The sequence below is a fragment of the Nelusetta ayraudi genome, unplaced genomic scaffold (assembly GCF_046127955.1).
Source record: "Nelusetta ayraudi isolate G7.1 ecotype Tasmania unplaced genomic scaffold, CSIRO-AGI_Nayr_v1 ptg000016l, whole genome shotgun sequence".
Lineage (NCBI taxonomy): Eukaryota > Metazoa > Chordata > Actinopteri > Tetraodontiformes > Monacanthidae > Nelusetta > Nelusetta ayraudi.
The window spans coordinates 909,057-932,702 of record NW_027466066.1 but is presented as its reverse complement, the minus strand read 5'-3'; the positions used below and the strand labels follow the sequence as shown (position 1 = coordinate 932,702).

At 45.3% G+C, this 23,646-nt stretch overlaps 1 protein-coding gene across 2 annotated transcripts in view; it reads left to right on the top strand.

Moving 5' to 3' along the window:
- igf2bp1 (insulin-like growth factor 2 mRNA binding protein 1) overlaps positions 1-23,646 on the top strand; it is a 43,220-nt gene that overhangs the window by 2,677 nt on the left and 16,897 nt on the right. The window lies entirely within an intron of this gene.

Here is a 23,646-nt window from a genome sequence, read left to right as displayed (position 1 = left end):
ACAACAAGCTGAGTCTGCTGGCTGGTGCTGTGTCCAAGAGTTGTTGTTTTGTTGCATATGTAAAAATGCAGTTGTTGGGTCACTATTCAAGAGGACATTCTCGAGACCATAATCTTTATGAAGCCCTCATTCAAGGCCTAAATTCGTCTATAAGCTAATGTAGTTTTAATATATGCATTTACGTGAAAGCCTCCTTAAAACGTGTGTGTGTGTGTGTGTGTGTGTGTGTGTGTGTGTGTGTGTGTTCTGTAGTTTTTGTCCCCCTTAAGCATTTTTAACTTTTCACACGTAACTCAGACGTAACTACATGCAATTAAATTCCCCGAAGTTGTTGTCATTGAAGTGCACAGTGTGTTTCTGTTCACCTGAATATTTGCACTCATATTTTTTATCGGGCTTTTTAAAAATAAATAAATAAATAAAATACAAGCTGTACTCGTCAATGGGTCTAAATGCTCTTTTATTTTGCTTTGCTTGAAAAAAAGAAGCAGGTTTTCTTCGATGGAAGTGTGCATTTCGAAATTTATGTTTGTAATGTAGTTGTTTACGATGTTTTTAATTGAACGATTTTCAACGAATATGTCACGTCTTAATTTAGCACTCGAACAGTGCTTTATTCAACTTACGTGTAGTTTCAGGGTTGTGACAGTTTTTGTTGTTTTTTTTAATTTAAGCGTGACTAATTTTTCGAAATTAAATTGGAAAAAGTACTGAATCCAATTAATTAAATACATTTTCATTGGTCAAAAGCAGTAACGTTTTTTTAAAATAATAATAATAATAATAATTAAAAAAAAAATAGACGTGTACCTAAATCATGATTGTGGAGTTCCCTGGTTTGACGGATAACGTGGGGTCCATTGTGGATCAGCTGTTGTTCTGGGAGCCAGACTCGACCTGCTGCTCCAAACGTGTATGATGGAATTCGCCTGAAGATCATCATACATCCCTGTAACCTTTGGCACAGATACGAAGTGAGTAGTGAGCGTAGCCTACTCTCCATGTTCCGCCATTTGGCCACACGTGTCTATACGTTCCACATGATAAGGAAAACCATTGAGCGGACGTTTCGCCACACTGGCGTATTGATGCATTTTACCGTTGGCTAATTTGTTGTACAATTTGCTTCATCACTGGATAAACATAATTATATATTTCGATAAAAGAGTGGATTTTGAACTGGTTTTGGGGATGGGGGAAGCGAGAACGGTATACAATATGGCTGCTGGCGCAAACACGTCAGCAGCAGCGTGGCGTGTTGGTGGTGGAAGGGTGGCGTTGCACAGAAACGCTACTACCTCTTAACACGCACAGCCAGCATGGCACCAGGCTGTTGCTTCATATCATATCCCAGTGGGTCGGCAAATTACTCTAATGGTAGTTTCTTTTGTTCACTTGGCAATCCCCACGCCCTCCCTGTGATCACCTTGACAACTCAAATCCCAGAAATGGTTGTAGGAAAACACGACGGCTCCACATCGAGAGCGACACGAGACTTTCTTTTGGTTCAACAACACGTGGTGCGTTCACGAAGTGGAACAGCTCCACGTCAGGCAGTGGGGCTAAAATGGCGTAGCACACTGAATGAAGACAACTGTACTGGCTGCTGCGTGCCTTTTTTTCTTCCCTTCCACTGTGTAGGCCTACTTTGTGACACTCCACTCCCCCCTTGTTCAATGTATAGAACAGTCCGTCGTCGTGTCCGTTCACTCGCGCGCGTGTGTATGTGTAGACGTGTCTCAGAGTGAAAGGAGTATAGATAGGAGTGGATTGTAAAAGCAGAAACTCGTTTTTTTAGGCCACCCTTCTCAAAATGGCCGTTTACATTTTTTTGCAGCGAGAGTCAAATGTCCAACATCGACAAAAATGGCAACGTTTAAATGCTTATTTCTACCAACTGCTGTGCTACGGCGAATCCATGTGACGCTAAATTCGTGTAGATTATATAAACGTATCTATACGTGCGTAAGAGGTGTAAAACTGACTCGGCGTGTAGAGTCCGGTCTTCTGTAAAATTTATAAATAAATAAATGTAATTGCCTAAGCTGACGTTACGTTCAAATAAATAGGTTTTATTTCCCCCTTGGTTCTCCGGAAACACGTTCTACACATTAAAGGTTGTGTTCGCTTTTACTTTACCGTATAAACGATACTTTGAAGTTAGCAAGCGTGTATTAACTGCTGCCTGCTGAACGTCCTTTCCCGTACTATCGTTATAATTAAAAAAAAGAAAATAAGATAAAATAAAATAAAAACGTCATTGAAATAGCCACATTTAAACAACAGAAACGGTCTTTTTCACTGACACAGAGCCTCAATGGGGGTGTGTGTCCGTGAGGGAGGGGTTACCATTCACATGGAACGAGCTATATTTTTTAAATAGGGGGAGGGGAGTCCTTCCCGGGGGTTCCAAAGGTCCAATTTCTTCTTTCTGCTCCATAGTGTTTGTGTTGAGTTTCCTTATGGGCTACAGGGGGCGTTGCCCACTGCTAACCCTCTAACCCTGTGGACACAATACTGTGAGGGCGTAGTGTGTATTAGAAATGGCCAATATGGATAAGAGACAGTCTTAATATTCATCAGAAGGCTGATGGAAATGTGTGTCAGGCTGAGGTCAGGGAGTGGTAGAGGAGGAGAGGGAAGAGCCAACAGGGGTACGGGCCAGGGGCTAGGGAGAGAGAGTGAAGGAGATTGTGTGGGTGTGTGTGTGGGTGGGTGGGAGTTGTACAGAGGGAACAAGCCATCCTCTCTGGAGAGAAAAAAATGTCTAGAATGCCTGTAGTGAATGAGTGTAAAGCAAACGTGGAACTGCAGCAACAGCCACTGAAAATTTTGCAAGCCCCCTCCCCCACATAACTGCACGAACAACAGGAATGGGTCTGACAGATGAGTGTGCATTATATTGCATGAGGTGGAGGGGTGTGTGAGTGGAATCCCACCCCCAATTATCTAAGTGTTTATTAGATGGTGGACACTGCTTTCTTTACACATGCTCTACGTAGGTTTACTGGTGATTAATACAGTTATCTAGGTTTAAACCCCATTTTTAAATCCTGTGTAAAGTACAGGGGATTTTCCTTTAGGAAATAATTATTTTATTTATTTTATATTTTTTCATAGCATTTTAAAGTAGCTTCTGCAACCCAAATTGGTAGTACCATTTCATAATATTGTTCACTTTGTATATTTTTGCTTATATATTTTGGTTATGTGTGTTGTGGTGTGCGTTGTGATTTATTTATTTTTTGTTCTTTTTTTTATACAAAGGTTTGATTGGATTGGTCCCATGGCAAGGAGATACTACCTAGTATTATTGGCCATTCTTAGAAATATGTGAAAAATGTAAAGATGTAGTTCGAGAAACGCATGCAGAAAAATCCTGTTCATTGTGCAACTTTCCAACATGCCAAAACAGGAACCGGTGATGTGCAGAGCAGAAGCTGTGTGCTTTAAAGACGGCAAACATCTACAGATTTGCTTAATATTCCAATTGTTGCTATTGGTAATTGCTTTAACTTCTGAAAACTGTAATATTTTGAATGTGTTTGCAGTAGCCTAACAACTCGCTACTCAACCGCTCCTCCATTACACTCAAAGGAAATAATTGTTTCAGTTTCACAGTTTCGAAGAATTAAAAAAAGTGTCCTCAGAAATATCACAGAACAAAAAAAACAGCGATCTTCATGTACTTGAATTATTTACACTTTAACCAAAGGGCCTTGTTGCATGTCTTTTAATCCATGTTGTGGCTGCAAAATAATTTTGTAAAAAAAATACTTGTTTGGAACATTTATGCATCTGCATCTTTTATTGTATTCAGGTGGATTTCAGTTTGTTTGCCTAATTTTACATTTTGTCAGAATAATACATATCTCCCTGTCGATACTGTACCCAGAGGTGTGTGAGGAGGTGCAAGACCGGTGCTGTTTGTGTAACTTTGTGTACTTGACAAGGTGGAGTGCTCAGTTTGAAGGTAGTGCACTGCAAGGTCAGTAGGACTGTACTCGGCAGGTGCTTGAGCGAGCTCAGAGCCATTCTTTTGATCAGAATGTTCCTTTTTTACACGGCATGTTGTCGCATGCCCTGCGTTTCTGTGCTGAAAAATCTCACTTTATTATAATCTCACTCTCTGCTGTTTTTTTGCCGTTATTACAGGTTTTTTTTTTTTTTTTTTTTTGCTGTGTAAAGCATGATATGGAATGTCCTGTCACGTGCGTTGACATATAGTTTGACCTGACTCGAGAAGAGAAGCGGCGAGCCGACGTAAGGGGCTCTCCCAAAACTGAAATCAAAACTAAAACAGAAGTTTGTCATATGCAAATGAGAGGCTAGACTCTGTCTTTGACTGCGTTGTTCATTTTGTACAGTCACATATACAACACATTTCCTGTTTTTTGTTTTCAAGCCCTGCTGGTGTAGTCCTTTTCGTCTGTTTTTTTTTTTGTTTTTTTTCATCCTACACTAGTGCAAAGCGGTTGTTGTAAAAGCATAAATACCGTTGCTGCATCTTCGTACCTGTGCCCTGACCCGGAGTGAGAAACGTCCTCATCATAATCACGGTGCGTCAGGTTAGAAATGCACAGCACGTGCAGCTGACACCACATTACGGCATCCAGTGAGCATTTCCTGGCCTGATGAGCTCTGCAGGAGCCACAGTGTCCAGTCGTAGATGAGGCTTGTTTTTTTTTTTTTTTTTACAATTTTCTTTCTTTTTTTTTTTTTTGTTGCAAACTTCACAATCGGCGTCATTGTGTTGCCTTTCACATGCTTTACATAACTATTGGCTCCACCTCGCTGCAACTACGGTTTAAAGTCTTTGAATGGGAAAAAAAAAATGGAGGGGGCTGTAAATGTATGGCGAGCCCCTCACACTAGTAACCCACAAGCACACACAATTTAATGCTGTGTGTGTGTGTGTGTGTGTGTGTGTGTGTGTCCCTCAGGTTGACCCTGGTCGAATTCCACTGCATCCTCGCTGTCTTGTCTCCCTCTCGCTTTTTCTTTCTCCGCCAGACTGTTGCTTCCGCGTGTGGGTTTTCTTCTCTCTCCCTCTTTTTTTTATTTCTCTCTCTGCTCGACCAGGAAGCTCGGCGTGGATTCAGTGTGTGTTGCTTGAGGGCACTTCAGCAGAGAGAGAGCGAGTGAGCGAGGGAGGGAGAAAAAGGGAGGGAGAGGGACCGTGCGCTCATAGCTGGGTCAAGAAGCCCCGGAATCCTGACGCTGTGAGTCAAACTTCAGCAGCCTCCGAGGGTTTGAACGGCGCTACGTCTGATGTGATTAGAGACACAGAGAGTGCGTGTGCGTTTGTGCACGTGCGCGTGCGTGCGTGTTCGGCGTCCGGGATCATTTTGACTGCATACGTTGGTCTGGCGGCCTCCGCCCTCTTTGAGTGAGGGATGAGCAAAAAGTGAACAGAACTTGTAGCTCTGCTTTTTTTTGTCCCCCCCCCCCCCCCCCCCCCAAAAAAAAATTAAAAAAAATTAGACGTGTCTAATTGAACGTTTGCATCTACATCCGTCAAACGCCACTGCGGTGCTCTTAACGGCCCTCGACCCCCCCCCCCTTCCTTCACGCGTCGTAAATGTCGAGCGTGCTGCAACTTTAAACGCACTCAAAAATGTATCGTGTGTGTGTGTGTGTGTGTGTGTGTGTGTGTGTGTGTGTGTGTGTGTGTGTGTGTGTGTGTGTGTGTGTGTGTGTGTGTGTCTGGGACTGACACTTTTGTACAGCAGCAATAGGAGAGAGACGGAGAGAGAGATCTGGAGGCTCAGAGAAGTAGCACACCATCTCCTCTCATGGCTGGCGAGGAGGAGGGGGAGGGGCCAGTGGGCGGGGGCAGCAAGGGGGGTGCGACCAATCGTCTGGCAGCGGCACCGGCGAGTAGCGCGGGTGGGGGCAGGGGAGGGGAGGGAAGGGGAGGGGGCGGGCGGTCGCCCGGTTGGATCCCTCCCTCGCCTGCTCTGGCAGCCCGTGACGCATGCGCCGGCTTTTACGCCTCCCCTCATCTACCCCCCCCTCGCTTGGCGCGTTGCCATGTTCTCGCTGCACAATCCCCCAGCATTTCAGCGTTTCCACCCGGCCAGAAAGGCGAAGTCGAGCGCGGCGGAAAGGCACGCAGGGCCGGCCGAGAGTGAGAGAGAGAGTGAGAGAGAGGGAGAGAGGATGCTAGTCTTTTTTTTTTCTCTCCCCCCCCTTCCCTCCCTACATGCCCCGCCCACCTTCCACCCGACGCCTCGGAGCAACGGGAAGAGCCGGATTCGTTCGACTCCCGCGCGTTTGTCCAACGTGCCTTCCTGCAGCTCCGCTTTGCATTGAAGCATTGGTGGTCCGACGAGGGCAGTGGAAGAGGAGGAGGTGGTGGTGGTGGAGGAGGGGGGGGTTCAGGGTTGTTTGTTTCCAGCTGTGCCTTTCAGCTGCCACAGAAGATCTTTGTTAGCTGGCCCGTCGGTGCACCCACCGGCAGGCATTCTCTCCCTCGGCCGGGCGAGGGTTCGACGCCCGCCGCCGAGCAGGGCGCTCGTCAATCAGAGTCGCCCCTTTTGTGCCCGAGCCGGCACCAAAATCCACAAGTCTCTTTCCTGTCTCTCCCGTGAGCCTTTCAAAGGAGAGGAGGCGGGAGGGGGAAAAGTGGGCGGGGGGAGGGGCGGCTTCTTCGTACGTTAAGTCGGACCCAAAATAACCTGCTCCCCCGCTGAGGGGTCCCTGCCGAGTCTAACATTATACATCCAGTCGGCTGGTTTAGCTTTAAAAGTCAGAGCCGTAGACTTACTCTCCACCTGCTGGTGAATCAATCAAAAAGGCGGCTTCGTATTCCACAAGTGCCACCATCAACGCTTTGAAAAGAAAGACAAAGCAGAACATGAAAAATGTCTCTCTCTTCTTTTTTTTTTGGCACAAACATCAACAAGGTATTGCATATACACACCAACCCACCTGTAATCTAAACTACGTGTGTGCAGTAGCTATTTAGAGGCCTGTGTCTGTTCTTAGATGCCCCCCCCCAATCCCCCCTCCACCCCTCTTAGGTCTCAATGTCCCGCCCACAGAGCTCTGTGATTGGTCACGAGCCCCAGTTGGGCACGGAGAGAACCAGAGGGGCTTGGCTCGGCCAACTGAGGTGTGTGTGTGTGTGTGTGTGTGTGTGTGTGTGTGTGTGTGTGTGTGTGTGTGTGTGTTGGCTGCGCAGCTTTTGCAGGACAAATTATTTTTATTGGCTCTTATCAATAGTGGATTTAATTGATTGGGGAAAAACAAAGACGCTTCAGTCTTCAAAAAGGGAATAACAAGAGAAAGGCATTGAAAGGTTCTGCGCGTCACCATTCCAGCAGCCAAATTGAACTTTGTCGGATCTTTGTCATGTGATGGCAAAATATTTGAGCTCTTGTCGCCTCTCTGAATTGGTCAAGTGTTTGCTTTTTCTTTTTTTTCTCCAGTGGTGGTGGTGGTGTGGGCGGGGGCACTGGCAGCCGCGTGTGTCGCCCTCTGTTTCTGGTCAGCGTATCTCTGTGTCTATCAGCGCGTTTGGCCATCAGCTGAGATCTTCCTCCCTCCATCGGATGACCGAATTTGTCCGAATGCCATTTTATTTCTTCCCCTTCCCCTCTCCGGTGAATGTCTGTTTTCACTCTTATCGCGTTTCGATTCCCGAGCAACACTGGAGCCGTGTTTTCTGCCTGGGAAGAGAAGTGGGGGGGAGGAGGAAATGCTGGAATTTTTCAGCCGGGGCAGCCGTTCTCACACGCTGCCCTAGCCGGCTGTTTTAATTCACGCTGCAGATTATTCGTACTTTTCAAACGTGTTTATTTTTTTGTAGCGCGGAACGCTTCACACTTGGGCATCACCCTCGCGGGCAAATTTACCTTCTGTGTTTTCACTTTTGGGGAGAGAAAAATACTACCTGGCAAAAAGTCCCAGAATTCTTTTGGGACTTTTTCCCTCGCGAAAAATGCCGGCTTTGTGACGATCGCTTACACATTGAGGGAGGGAAATTTCAGTTTTTCCTGGAATTCTCTGCTGCTTTTGCTGAATGAAAATGTCTGGCATTTTATGTCTGTCCCGTTTTATTGCAAATGGAGGGGATGTGGATCGGCGGACTTTTAATTACCGCCACGTTAGCCCTGCTCATAAAAGCACGTTAGCAAATTTGGAGATAATTGAAGACGTTCCGTGATGTCATCTGTTGTGGGACATTGTGTTTGTTCTGGTTTTTGTCTTTTGCCCAGTACTGCCAGCGAAATGAGAACTGACAGTTTGGCCTTTATATATACTGGCTGGGTGTGTATATGTTCCAGGTGTGACAACGGCGCATTATGCTTCTCTATAGGCTCCACATATACGCCTTTGCAGATGCACCACTTTGCTTTGGCAACAGGCCTCACTCACGCCTATATATCCTGTGCACTTCCCACTTGACGTTCACATTTGAAACGCACCGCCGCAAGCCAGACCCACGCAAGTTAGACACGTCTGCTCTGTGCTGTGTAGCTTCTAAATCTTCTTAAGAAGCACAAAGTGTCCACATCTTTTTTTTGTTTTTGTTTCAAAAGTCAGTTTTTTTTTTTTTTTTTTTTTGCTGTTTTGGTCAGTATGTGAAGGGGTTATTTATTTTATTTATACATTTATTTAGATGGGACATCACATATTAATGAACACTGTGTGCTCACTGCAAATACGCCGGCACTGCTGCTAAATTCCATCTGTAGTCCCCAAAACAATACAGCAAATATGGCAAATGGAAATAAATGCAACAATTGACATGAGAAGTACAACAATATAATGCAACAATTGACATGAGAAGCACAACAATATAATGCAACAATTGACATAAAAAGTCCATAAACATCCACAAATCCATAAACATTCACATATAATAACCACACCTACATTCTTGCAAATGTATTGGCCATAAACCTTCACACATCATAATTACATCAGCCACACGATTGCACATGCACAGGCAAAAGACATACTACTGCATACACAGAGACCCAGATTAAACATGGTTGCAGGTGCTCACAAACAGTTCACTAAGTTTTTTAATAATTTCTCCACCGTATTCCAGTAGGTTTTTTGTTTCTTTATTTGCTTGTCAAATTAAACAATTGCACAAACTCGGGTGCAGGTGGGGAAGACGAGCGTCGCCGTCCCTCGAATGCCCCATAGCCGAATGCGGATGGACAGGGTGGAGGGTTGGAGGGGTGGGCGGGTGGGAGAAAGGAGTCGACGTAGTGGAGAAGTGTTGCGGAGGGGACGGCACAGAGTGGATCCACCACGCAGGCCCAATGTAGGTGAAGGGGTAAGTGGGTCCTGTCCCTTTAAGAAGACTCCCCTCCCCCCTCTCCCTCCTTTTGCCTCATCTGATTGTTTCTTCTCTGGTTTAAACCATCTGTCCTCTGTTTCGCTCTCTCTCTCTCTCTCTCTCTCTCTCTCCCCCTCTGTCGCTCGCCCACGGTGCCTCTCCCCGACCCCCAACCCCTTCGCCCTACCCCACCCTCTGCTCCCTGCCTTTGGCTGTTGCTCTCGCTTCTCCGTGGCTCTCCCAAAAATACATTTTGCACACGTGCGCAGACATCTGGGTGTGGGCACGTCACGGCGGCGGCGGTGGAGGGATGAGCACGAACCGGGAAGGAGGAAGGAAGGGAGGAAGGGAGGAAGGGAGGGAGGAAGGGAGAGTGCTGCTGTTGGTGGGGTGCTGTGGGGCGTTTGGGGCCCAACGGTGGAATCTGTGCAGTGGATGGTGGGGCCCCCTCGCAGCACATGTGTGTGCGTATGTTGTGAGAATGTGTGTATTTTTTTGTGTGTGTAGCAGGGAGAGCCTCGCCCCAGCCCCCCCCCTCCCCCCCCCCAGCTCCAGTCATCTATAGTCGGGGGCACAAAAAAAATGTGCGTGTGTTCGCTTCAATTAGGAGCTTTTAATGAGGGCCTCCGTCTCGTTGCTACCTCTCTCCCCTTCCCCCCCGACTCCGTGGGAGTCACCAGATCGAAATGCAAACAGTTCGCCGCCGCCGCCTTCGCCCGTGCAGTACGTTTACCGTCGGCGCCACTCGCAAACCGTTTCAATCACGACAGATGCCAAAGTCGCAGCGCTGAAAGTGCAAACGGTTTCCTGTTGTGATTGAGCCTGCATTTTTCAATGCTGTCTGCCTCAGCACTCATTTTAACCAAAAAAATTGAAATTTCCCCCCTTTTCTTTATTTAAAATTTTTTTTAAAAAAACTCTTTAAAAAAGTGCTTTCCATGCTCGTGTATGCTGTCATATTTGCACCTTGACTGCACTCTGATCCGTCACTAAAATTACACAAAGCTCTTTACTTAAAAGTACAAAATTAAAAAAAAAAATTCCTAATAGAACTTGAAACAAGCCGATTATGGAAAGAAATACTCTAAGCAGTCGGTTGTACAGCTGCCAGGTCACTCCTCCTGGTTGGTCTTTTCCACCCTGCTCAGCACAAAATGAATCCACGTACAGGTGCGAAAACACTATCCTGCTCTCTGCCAGTTCGGAGAAGACAACGCCATGCAGCAAAAGATATTTTTAACATCCACTTAAATATTTGAGTCCTTCTGTGTCAAAAATCGTATTTGTTTTGCCTTAGCCGTTGTCAAATTTTATGGGTCTACGATCATTTGCTAAAATGCTAACAACACACGACCTGCTAAAATATTAAATTCTTTTTCGTGGAAAAATAGAACTGCACAGTGATTGGTTAAATATTTTTTTAACAAAATAAGTTTGTTTTGTCAACGTCAGATGAGCTGCCGAGGACATGGGAAGCTGTTGGGACGTCTGGAGGGGAAAACTAACTGGATGAATTTGTGTAGCAGGGTTGTATTAGTGAAATGTTCGGACAAACTCGATTAGACGTCTATGAACGAAAGTTAATCGAAAAATTATTTTTAAGACACTAAAAAAATAAAATAAAAAAATCAATAAATAAGATTTCTGAATGAATTGCAGTCCAAAAACTTCTTCGACTGGGACTTCTGTCACAGTAACAACCTGATTTCTTATGTCTGCTCCATAAAACTCTATATGTGTGGTGTGAAATCTTTAGCTCTTGTTGTTTCTCCTTACATGTTTGGAGGGTGAGGTGGAGTTTCACAAATTTTACATTTTTAAAAGGCACATTCACATTTTAACCAAACTCCTTGTAATAAAAATGTGTTGCCAATATTTGTTTTGTTTTTTTTAAATTAAAAAGATGCATTTAACCCCCCCCCCGACCTGTCACCAAGGAATTCTCACAACTTTTATTTTAATATTTTAAGTCTAAAATGCAGCGGTTATATCAACACGTCTGCTTGAAACGGCCCGCGAGCAAACGGCCCGGTGGTCGACAAAAATAAAGACTTGCTCAAAGTTGAATTTAGGCGAATGTTATTATCTCGTACTTTCAAGAAAAAATGAGTTTGAACCGAAATGCCGCCGAGCTCCGCAGCCTTTTATTTGCGCTGAGAAAGGCCCTCTTAGCACATATCTCACTATCAACAGACTTCTGTTCAGTGTTTATTCGCAACTTTGTTGGCGTCTTTATCCTCTCTTTGGACGGAGGTGAGACTTTAAGTGGTGGACTTTTTCGGGCCCGTCTTTTTGAAAATCCCCTTCATCGTCGCAGTCTGGACTGACGGGGGAATTCACCCAGGGCCGTGCATTTAAACTCGTCTCGCTTTTTGAATCGAACCTTTGTTCAAGTTTACCTTTATCACTTGGCGACGCGCTCGCGGTTCAGGTGTGCGCTCTCAAAAGAGAAAGATGATGGCCTTGGATCGCCGACTTGTTTTTTTGGCAGCCAGATCAAGAGGGGGTGGTGGGGGGGAGTCGTGGGTTTCCGTCTGGTTGGCCCGGGGCGCTCGTCACACTGGGCCGCGATTGGCTGGAAGGCGGGGGCTTATGTAGCCGCCGATTAGCATACAGAACTTCCTGCTCAGTCCTCTCCTCGGTTCCTCTCCGTCTAAGTAGTGAACTGTCAGCCTTCCAGCACTTGACCCTGTTAAAGGACCTTTGTGTTTGCTTTCCCCCTGTTGTGCTCTGAGCGTGTTCCTTGCCTCGATCGCATTAGTTTCTCTTCTTACCACCGGTCGCATCGACGAATCCCGAAGAACTCAAAAACAACCTGTGCCTCACCAACATTAAAAAGAAGACTTGTACGCAGCGAGTACCTGTCGATTTTTTTTTTGTGCAGTTGTGTCGTCATTTCTCGTAAAGCTGTGAGGCCTTCACTGACCTCTGATGCGTTAACCCGCTCGCTACGAACTGGATGCTTTTTCAAAAGCCGCTTTGCTTTTACTTCTCATTGCGTTTGATATGTGGAGAAGTGTGCAATCCCCCCTCCTCAAAATACCTGATAATTAACAACACAATTTTAAACACAAATTTCACTCGCAATTTGTTGCACCAAAATGCGTCTGAGGTAGATTTTACGAATCATAAATCGAACTATGTCTCCGTCACAATTTTCTGTAGTGTAGTTTCCCCAATTTGGGATCAATAAAGTACAACTATTCTATATTCTGACTTTACAGTTGAGGTACCAAAACAATCCTGTATCATATTTCCTATTTAAATAAATAAGTGCTGAAATTGCTCTTGTATCTTTACATTTTGAATAATGTTTAAAATTGAGAGAGCGAAAAACAAAACACTCTTGTGTATCGTGATTGACCGAAGTTTTGGATTGTTTTTTTTTTTCAATTAGACTTTTTCAGTTTTGCTTAAAAACAGTGACAAATCGAATCATGAACAATGCACTTTCTTTTCACCGTCTCCCCGACTAAAAAAAGACTCACTTTTTCATGTTCTCCATCTATTCTTCATCCCCCTCCACCCTCCCCCCTTCTCCATCACATCACATGCTGGAGCGATTTCCTGCCTGATGGCTACAGCAGCTGCAAATGGCTGCTTTGTTGAAGTCGCCCCTCCGACTTCACTTCCATCACGTACAGCTAGCAAGAGGCTTCCCTCACTTCTTTTTTTTTTATTTTTTTTAAATTTTTTTTTTTAAAGCATATTAGCCATTAAAAGCAAAGCGTACTGAGGGAATAATTGACGGTAGCTCCCGGACAGGAAAGACTGCTGCAGACATTTCATTGTACAGTTTGCGGCTAACAGTTTAGCAACTTTGGAGGGAAAACCAACCTCCTTACCCCCCCCTAAAAAAAAGAAGAAGAAGCAAACACTATTGGATTACAATTCTTAAAAAAAACAAACAAACAAACAAAGACGATACTAAGCCTCCAAACTGCTCCAAATCTGTGCAAACGGGAAAAGGTGTTTGAACAAAAGCATCAAAAAAACAGCGAAACGTAGCCTTAGCGAGCAAAACTCTTTGAATGATGGGATGCTCTAAATTTAGAGACGACACTGTGTGTGTGTGTGTGTGTGTGTGTGTGTGTGTGTGTGTGTGTGTGTGTGTGTGTGTGTGTGTGTGTGTGTGTGTGTGTGTGTGTGTGTGTGTGTGTGTGTGTGTGTGTGTGTCAGTCAACATGAACGTGGAGCGTCTCTGTTCGGAGGCCCGCGTGTTCCTGGATGACTCACTGACAGTCTGTCTGCTCCGACATGCTTTCACGGTAACTCTTGCTGCTCTCCGTGTCTGTGCAATTTTTTTTTTTGCCACCGCTAAGAGTTGGCGCGATCGCTCGAGTTGAGCACGAGAGGAAATTATGACGCCAAACAAAAGGATTACCAAGCTGGGAGACAATGTGTAAAAAAAAGAAAGAAAAAAAGCATGGCCCCCGGGGTGGGGAAGGCGATCCCAAGAAAGATTTCATATGTATGTATGTGTTTGTATGTCACCTGTGCACGTGCTGGTTTATGTACTGTGTGCACAGTCGTCGTGTATTCCTAAAAAAAAAATTAAAAAGCACTGTGGCTTCCTGAGTTGAAAGATTCTATATAGTAGTCTTTCCTTCAGAATAAAAACACACGCAATACAGCTGAGAAGAGCTGCATCAGTTTATCAGTTTAACCCCCCACCCCCCTCCCAAAAGCGACACTGCAGTGATTTGCATTGGACATTGCATAGGAAATGCTGCTGAAAATTTTGCAATCACGTCACTTTTAGCAGATCTCCCGACTAACATGGCTAAAAAAATAAAATAAAATAAAATAAAATTTAATTCCACAATCGTGTCTTGCTAACTTAATTAAAATGGCCGAACATCCATTAGGTCGTTGATGTGTTGGCAGCACAGAAGGCTTTTACTGTAATAAATAAAGCCAAACTAATCCCATTCTTTATGACACATTTTCTCGGATGTTCCATTTCCCTAAACTTTGCTTAATGATCAATATTGGGAGAATTGATTTCGTGACCCCGCGTGCCGACCCCCTGGTGTGCAAACAGTGGAACTTTGGAGCGGCCCCGTTCGCCGACGACGCGTCTCGGATTGGCGCGGTATCAACCTTTCGGAGGGAAGCGTTCGTGGAGAGGCGCGGGATCGTGGCGCGGGATCGTGGCGCGGGATCGTGGCGCGGTTTTTTTTTACGTCTTGGGCCGCGCTTATTAACGCCGGAATGGAAATGGTGTTGACGAGGCCGACGTCGCTGGAGAAGCAGTGGAAGTGCAGTGCGGACGGCACGGTAGCTGGAAGCTGCAGGAATTGGCGCGGCGCAGAATGGGACGGTGTGAAACGAGGCTGTTGTCGCCTTGCATGAAACAGAAACGCTGACTTGTGTATGTTGAAACGCTGGCATACTTTGAAATTATTATTAGTGTATTGTTTGGATGAATCATTTTATTTGTTTAGGTTTATATATTGACTGTTTTTTTTTTTTTTTTTTTACAGTATCGGCCTCTACAATTTTTTTTTTTTTTTAACTTAGGAACTAAGTAAAACTGAGCTGTTGTTGTAGTTGCTGTATTCTCTCGTGGCCGAGGTAGCGGGCAGCTATCGGTCTGCGCTGCTACAAGGCGTCTACATACGCAGTGCTGCCTTTCCCTTCGGGGTCCTTCAGGTAAAAAAAAAAAAGAAAATACGATTTGAAAAATAACGGCGTTGCTGAATCTGAAGGCGTTGGATTTCTTCTGTGTTTCGTTTGCTTTTTTGTAAGTGGGGAGAAAGAGGAGCAGGTGAGTCAGAATGCCAGGAGCTTCACAAGAGGGGAAAGAAAATTCACGGAACGCCATCAGAAGTCGCCAATTTGCATAGCTTAGCATTTTAGCTGGATGAGTAACTGCGGCTAACAGCGCTTAAGTGCCGACATTTGCGCCCCCGCCTCACCTGCACGGCGAGCTGCAAAGTTAAAGATTTGAAGATTATTTTTTTGTATGCGTGTGTGTGTGTTTTTGCGTCGTCCCCCCACCCCCCCAAGCCATCCAGCTCTGCCACTGCACATGCAGAATTGGAACAGTCAGTCATTTGGGCCGTCCGTCTTCTGACTGCATGGAGGTGGGGGGAGGGGGAGGGGGATGGGAAGCAAGGTGACACGGGGGCTCCGAGTGGAAACGCGGCGGCAGTCGTGAGAAACCCCTCCCTCGAACCTCCCCCCCCCGACCCACCTCTTTGCAGCAGCCTGTGAAACAAGGTGTTGCTTTAAGCGCTCCAGGCCTCCCACCCCCCACCGCCCCAACTTTCCTCCCATGATCCTCCTCTCCTCTGGCCCCGTCTCTCTCCCTCTCTCTCTCTCTCTCTCTCCCCCCGCACGCTGGCATTCTCAAAGAGTTAAAATGGAGGCTGTGGCTGCTGGTCACATGCCTGACACACATGTGCATGTGCTGGGGCTTGCGCGCTCACGTACGCGCTCGCGCACGCGCACACACACACACACACACACACACACACACACACACACGTAGGCATGTATGAGCGGCGGTGGGAGGAAGGGTGGAGGAGGGGTAAGGCAGAGAGTAGTAGTCCCCCCCCCTCCCCCCTTCGCTATAATGCCTTCCCTCCCTTACTCCCTCCCTCGCTCGCTCGCTCCTTCCTTCCTTCCGCCCCTCCCATCTCCAGCCCTCCCCTGGCAGAAGTGGGTGTGTGCGAGCTGGGGGTGTGCCATATCACAGCCACTGCACTGGCTCACGTGGTCTGGAGGTATGCGCGGTGGGAGGGAGGGAGGGATGGGCCGGCCGGCTGGCTGGCCAGCCGGGTCGGCGGTACAATGTGCGGCTGGGTGTGGGAGCCCTTTTCCAGAAAATGCAGCTCGCCTGCCCCGCGTATGTGACAAAATCGGGATTGGAGCGAGCGGATTGGGGGTCTCGGCGTCTCTGAGTCCCTCCGCGGTTTGTTCGTCTCACAAAGGGGAACCGAACGGAGGAAAACGACAGAGTGTTTTCTTAGCTGACGGACGTGCAGAAGTCATGGCTGACAGGCCGACTGCAGTTCGGTGCACAGGTCTTTGTTTCGGCTGCAGCAAAAAAAAGAAAAGAAAAAAGAAGACAGCTCAGGAGTTTACACGTTGTTTCAACAGAACCCTCCAGAATTGTTTTTTTTTTTTTTTATTACTCCCAACGTGGCTGCAAAAACTTGCAATAGACCCCGAAAGCTTCACAACAGCGCCTGACAATATTAGTGCAAAGGGTGGAAAGGGATCTTGGTTGCATCACGACACATGGCTGCTACTGTCTGTGTGCCCAGCGATTCCAGCTGTCATTGTGGGGGGGAATAGTTCAACTCTTTACATTTTTATTTTCCCCTATGTCCACAATTTACGCCAACACTGAGAGATTTGTAGGTTTCGTCGGGAGTGTTTAGGCCGACCAACGGATACACATCTATCACTGTTTAGGATCAGGCTAATACCAGTATAATTCTTTAAACGCGTGCACACGACAAAACCTAAATAGTTTAAATACAATGCATTTTTTGTCATCGGATCTGCATGACCTTAAATTTGCAACTTGATTTTGTTTTATCCAAAAATCCTCCCAATTCTCTCTTTTTTAATTTGCTTTTGATGGCTGTGTTCTTCCAATTAATGTCTCTCTGTACTTGTGTAGAGAAATGGTCTAATTTGGTGGTGAATTTAAATTGTGTAAAATGTACAAAAAGATTTTTTTTAGTCCAGTTAAGAAATGAGATTATTTAAACACCCAAACAACAGCCTGGTTAATCTGGTTGTTTAATGTGAAATTGTGTTCATGCGTATTGCGGCGCAACAATGAAAAATCATCCAAGTAAAACTTTCAGTGTGCTTTTGTCTTTGAAAAGGAGAGGCTGCCGTTTAGATAAAACTTGTATAATAACAAGATACTATGATGCAATAGCAAGTTACTTAATGGTAGTTTATCTCTAACGGTCCATCACTTGTCCTAAAAACTAGAATTGTCTGCAAAGTTTTAATAATGAAAAACATGCAGACACAGCGGTGTTACATGTTTGAGATTGCGCGTTCTTGTGTCATTATTATATTTTTTCCAACTGAATTAAAGTAAAACAAAGTCATTTATAATATTTCCCAGGATGGTAACTAACTGGTTTACATCGGACACAACGTATATAACCCTGTAGCAGAAGAAAAATGAGCCACAGAGTAATAGATGTACAGTTGTAAATAAGATTACTTTCACTAGAAGCAAGAAGCCCACTATTCATTTAAGCAAAACATTAAAATCCCTACATCGTGTTGATTTCAAAACTATTCAAATCACGTGCAGGCTAAAATAAATGGTGTGTTTTTTTTGTTTTTTTGCAAAAGCGGGAAACCAAATATTACTCAGACGAACTTGCGTACTTGTGAGTACAGAAGAAAAAAAAAGACACTGCACAATACTGATAAAGGGAATTAATCTGTGGAACTAAAGTAGTATGTTGATGCAATCCAAATGAATACTTAAAAACAAGGGATACACGATGGATGAAATGATTAGAGTGTTGTCATTGTATTAGGATGTTGTATTTTTTCACGACTTTGTGACTCCTTCACTCGGCTGCTGTTGCCTCTGAGATTACGATTGTCTGTTGTCTTTCGCTTTAAATGGCTTTTAATTAAGTTGGTAAGGATTGGAATTGGATTGGGGCATATTGTCCACTTCATCCTACCCTCTTTCCAAGCACTTTATTGTACCCATTGGTGTTACTTCAGTTTGCTATAATTTCTACTTGTAGCACATATATTTTATTTGCGTTACTTCAACGTAATCAATTAATAAAATCGAAATATTTGGCAGATTAGAAGTTAGTTTCGACAGCAAAGCTCGACGACACTTTTCTTCTTCAAAATCGTGATGAAGCAAAATCGAATTGGTTGAAGATGGTATGAAACAGTTGAAAAAGAAAGCCAGTCAGCCAAAGCTGGACATTGAACATTTTTTTTTTAGTCCATCATCAACTTGCAGGATGCACGCGGGGATTTGTGTGACTTCAACAATGTGAACACCGAAACAGCAACTTTTGTCTCAGCTCTGACATTTGCACGTGTTGCCTCTTGCATAACATTGCAGTTGAACATCAGCGCGCTACGTGTGCAATAAGCATTGCAGTACTAGGATTGGTTCTATACAGGCACTTGGGCAAATGTCCCTCTGATATTCTTTGACTGCTGACCTGGTTTGATAGAAGGCAGAAAAAGGCTATTTTCAAAGCTAAAAAAGAACCTTTTCACACTGTATTCAACCCAGCGAGAGCAAACCTCCCTGTGGCAGCACTGCAGTCCGCCGTCGTGGAAGAACACAGTGACTCAGGCAGCCCTCTGCTGTTCAGAGCAGCAAACGAGGGAGTGAAATCCAAGAGGCGAGGTGTGTGTGTGTGTGTGTGTGTGTGTGTGTGTGTGTGTGTGTGTGTGTGTGTGTGTGTGTGTGTGTGTGTGTGCGCGCGTCCAATCTATGTCTATGGCAGTGTGATGTAGAGACGGGCCCCTTTCCTCGCAGCCCTCCTATTGGCTGCGCTTGGCCCCGCCTCGCTCCTTCGCTGATTCAAAACAAAGTTGAGGCTGACGTCACGCACACACCACTGTGCGCGCTCCCGCCCCACACGCCCGCCCGCTCCGCCAGCGTACCAGCATGCACACGCGAATACACACGCACTGGATCTCATTTAGACAAAGCAGGAACTCCCTCCTTCTCTCTTGTCTTCCTCTTTCTCCCCCATTTTGTTTTGTAAGAGGGGTGCACGGAGGCTGGGCCCCCATACGTCCGCTTTCCATTTTCTTATTCCAGGAAACGCACCCTCTTCAGAAAAAAAAGAAAAGGGAGGAAAAAAGACAGACAGAACGAAAGGCATAGGATTATGATTTTCATTTTTTGGAAAACAAAAACAAAAAAGATGAGCTTGTGTGAGCAAAATGACATCGATTGAAATTTGGTACATTATCTTTGGACATTTTTTTAAGGCTTTTTTTTCTTTATTGAATCTAATCAGCACATTTTTTTCAGAGTCATTGGTTGAAGCTGACAATTGAGTCAATGTAACGAATGTAGACAAATTAGATTTACCTATATTTGTAATTTGCGCTCTGCTGAATCTGCTGTCAGTTTGTATTAGAAGAGTTTTCAAAGCTAAAAAAAGAAGAACCTTTGCAGGGGCTTCATAATACAGGGGAGTAAAACCAATCTTTTGAGACCTGAGTAAAATAACAGTGACTGGATTAAACTGAAGAAGAGTCATGTTTGTTAAGGTCAAGTAATCTTCCAGCTCTAATTTGTTTGACCTGCTGAGATGTCATGAATAAATTGTGGAAAGAATTATCGACTCTTAATTTTTGAATATTAGAAATAGGTTTCCAGAGTATTGAGCAGCTTTCTTGCCAAATAACATATTTCTCTTAAGGTTTAAGGATACAGATGAGGGATTCAAGCAATTTAATTTGATTTCTAATAGAGTTTATTGATTAAATTTTTCCTAAGTGTGATACTTTTATTTTTCTTGATGACCTATTGTTTTATCGCAGGCCAGTCCTTCAATAGTTGGAACATGTTATCTTGAATGAAAGAAAACTGTTTCACCTTCATGTGTTGTTCCATGTTGTACCGAAATTACATAAATTTGTCTGTGCTGAAAAGTTAGTTATCAAATGTGACCAACTTAATTATTACGTTTTAATTCATTTCTTTGATTCGGAGGGAAAAAAATGCTGACAGTCAATTTTGCTCTAAGAAAGAATGCCTTTGTTTTTGTATCAAGCCATCATTACTGTTTTTTCCTGATGTGCAGGAAATCTGAAAATGTGTTTTCAGATTCACATATTTTTGTAATGTAGTTAGGGTACATTTTAGGGCAAAAATTTAGATCAACTTAATTTACTTCTCCCTTGTTGTACATTCAAAAATGTCCTCTCACCAGTTTTTCTTATTTGTAAGATTTTTCCGTTGAAAAGAAATTATGAACTTTCAATGACAATTTTTTCTTTGGTGGGCTGGGTTTTCACTTGACATTTATTTTGTACTCTGTGATAAATTGTGGCCAAACTTGATCACAAATGCCGAAAACTTCCGTGACTTTATAGTAGTCCTGGAAGTTTGACCTTGCCTTGTTTTCCCCAAAAAAGTTGCCCCAGTGATAATTGAAGTTCTTAGCCTGCCCCTTTGTCTATTTAATTTTGATATATACCTTTAAGACGTTTGCTCCTGCTCTGGGACAATCTTAAATGTGCACCTTTGCCACTGCTTTAATAGTTCGATGTGACCCAGGCATCGGCTCTTCCTAATTAGTTAAATCCAGTCACAGGCTTCTTCGGCCGCCATTTTAATCTTCGCTTGTTCTCTGGGATTTCAGCTCGTTCATTCCTTGTGGTTAAACACTACCTTTTAACATTTTAAACACAAAGAACAGGTTAGCCTTCCTATTTGTATTGAGAACGGTGCATTGTGTGAACCGCTGTTTTCTGCCCCAGAATGTCGAGAGTCGAAACGTTCACGCCAATAAAGGGGCGAGGGCTTAATATCTCTGAACGCTCAACTCGGGTTCAGCAGCAGCTTCTCGACGAGAACTTTTCGTTTCCGGTGTCGGAATCAACGCGGACGTGGGTGAACTTGTTTTTTCTCATTAACTCCAACCTGTGGTCGACCTGTGTACCGGGCTCCGGGGCGAACTAATCGGTGGCTCTACCCGAAACGAGTGTGTTGGGAAGGTGGGAGGGAAGGGGAGAGCCCGATAATATAGACTCATAACAGGAAGCCAGTACCGACATTCTTCCCTTCCCGCCGCCACACCAGCAGCAGTTTAGCCGCTCATGGCACACATTCTATAGTAGGCTAAACCCTCCCATTCCTCCCCCTCTTCTTCTTCTGCTCTCCTCCTTTCCTCTGCCTCGCGGAGAGCTGCGCGAGCCACTCGCAGCCCCGCCCATCCCTCGCGCCTCGCCGCTGTAGTAAAGAGCCCGGTGATACTTTCTGAATGGGGAGACCTCGCGCGCCGACTAGTCCTCTCTTCGCGCACGCGACGCGACGTGGAAACGAGAACGGTGGAAGGTGCACGCGATCAACGGAAACGGGGGTCCGAATGACCCCGTTGTTTGTGCAGTCTGCGGCTGTGTGTGTGTGTGTGTGTGTGTGTGCGCGCGCGCGCACATATACGTTTGCACACACACATTCTAACGGTGACCTAGGCCTGTATGGAGGATGCGCGTGCACCCACAACATACGTGCACTGTTGCGTAGAGCAGGCTGATTTACTTTTGAACAAACGTGAAGTCTGCATCAGTAGCCTAATAATTATTAATATCTAGGTTATCTAAATGTTTGTCTATGTGCTCATTGCGTCCCCCCTTTGGCCAAATAATTACAGCAGCAGCTGTGAGGTGAAACAGATGGCTCGGATTGGGGGGGAATTACTGTGCCGTTGCGCACCCATGGAGGTCCAACAGCTCAACAAAGTGCGTGCACAACACGACTCGTATTCGTGTGACTGGCGCGAGCACATGCACACGAGGTGAGCTTTTACGCTCGTGCTTTTCCTGGTGAATTGTTCGCCGTCATGTGATTCATTGTCGTAGTAAATGGGCGTTGGTCAACATGGCTGCTTACTTCCGCGCACATGTACGTGCGCGCGCGCGTGTGTGTGTGTTGGGGGGGGGGGTTGTGTGCGGAGAGGGGTTGTATTGAAATAAAAAAATCAGCATTGTGTGAGTGGAATAGTTTCTACAGTGTGCTTATAACGAGCTTCAGATCAGAAACTGTCTCACTGTGCGGAAACGGCGCATTCAGAAGTACGACAGAAACAAGCTTAACGTGAAGTTGATACGTTCACTGGTCGGCTATTCAGTCGTCAGCCGTCGTTCTGCTCACCATTCTTGTTGCACGTTCACGTGAATATGTAACAATCGTGATAGGTTTTCCGTTTTGATCTCGCGCCAAGTCTGACGATCATTTTATGTTTCATTTCAGGCTTGGCAATTGTCTTCTTGTATGTCATTTCTCCACACGCGTCACCTAACGCGTTGTTACCGTAACTAACATTTGGAGCTGGGAGGTAGGGGGCGAGGGGTGGGGGAGGGTTAGTGTCCTCGGTGATCATCGCCATGTGGCAATAATCACCTCACTATCGATTTTTTTTTTTTTTTTTTTTTTTTTTAATGGAGCATGGTGACAGAAACGTCGCCTATCTTTCAGCCATGTCTTCCGCTCACATTAAATCCATAAAGTGAACGCACTGTGCTCGTGCGGGCCTGCTCTTCCCCCGCCCGGCTGTGTCCGTAACATGAAATGGCTATAGGCATCACAAAATGGCGAGTGTGGAGTGAGTAGAGGGGGGGCGGGGGGCTGAGGAGTGGGCGTAACGCAGCCAGGGGAAGGCTTGGTGGGGAAAGGTGAGCGATTTAACCCAGCCTCACCACAGAGCCCTACGCGGTTAAAATGATTGAAACAGTGTAACCCGTTTAATCCACATGGTTTCGCCTATTAGTCATATTTTATGGCAAGGTGCGTTCGATAAAGTTGAATGGGCCTTTGCGGCGCCGCTCGCATTGTCAACGGCGTGACAGCACCGCCCGCTCGGCTCTCTCCAAAATTAAAACCACCGTGTGCCGGTGACGACGAAACGAAACGAAACTGATGCGTATGCGGCGATATATGTTAATTTGGTCAAGACCGGACGTACGAGTCCGCCGCCCGCGGTGGCAGAAGGGCGCCGTGAATCCGTCCTCACCGACTCAAAATGGGGATTCTCGCCTGTCCAAAATGGACGCCCGTGCACGGGCCGCGGAGCTGCAGGCGGGCGGGGTCAGAGCAGAGAACAGAGCCTGAACTTTGGCCCGTGCTGTTGCCGGCAACCCCCTCCTCTCTTTACCATAAATGAATTCCAGAACCGAAGGCTCTCGCCGTCCGCCCAACTCGTTTCGCGGCGTCTTTTGTACAGCATAAACTTTTGCACACCCCGTTTTAACATAACACACACTCGCAAATTAGACTACGCGGAAGACGTGAATTCCTCCTTCGCGCCCACGTTTGCACTACTGATTTGAAGAAATATTGATTGTCATAATTACCATTAACTGTAATTAAAATTTTCATAACATGAGCTAGATAAATAAGAAGCCAGGAAGAAAATCAAACTAGCTGTCATCACAATTTCAGGAAAAAAAAAAAAAATCTGAATATGATATGATATGCGCCGTAATATGACATAAAAGCCTCTGTGAAAGGATAAAAATTAATTATGTTTGAGACAGATTAATTTAGCCCTGGTCCATATGCTGTATAAGAAACAAATAGATATATGGAAGCAGAGAAGACGGCACATACATATTGTATAACTTGGCTTTGTAGAACACATCCA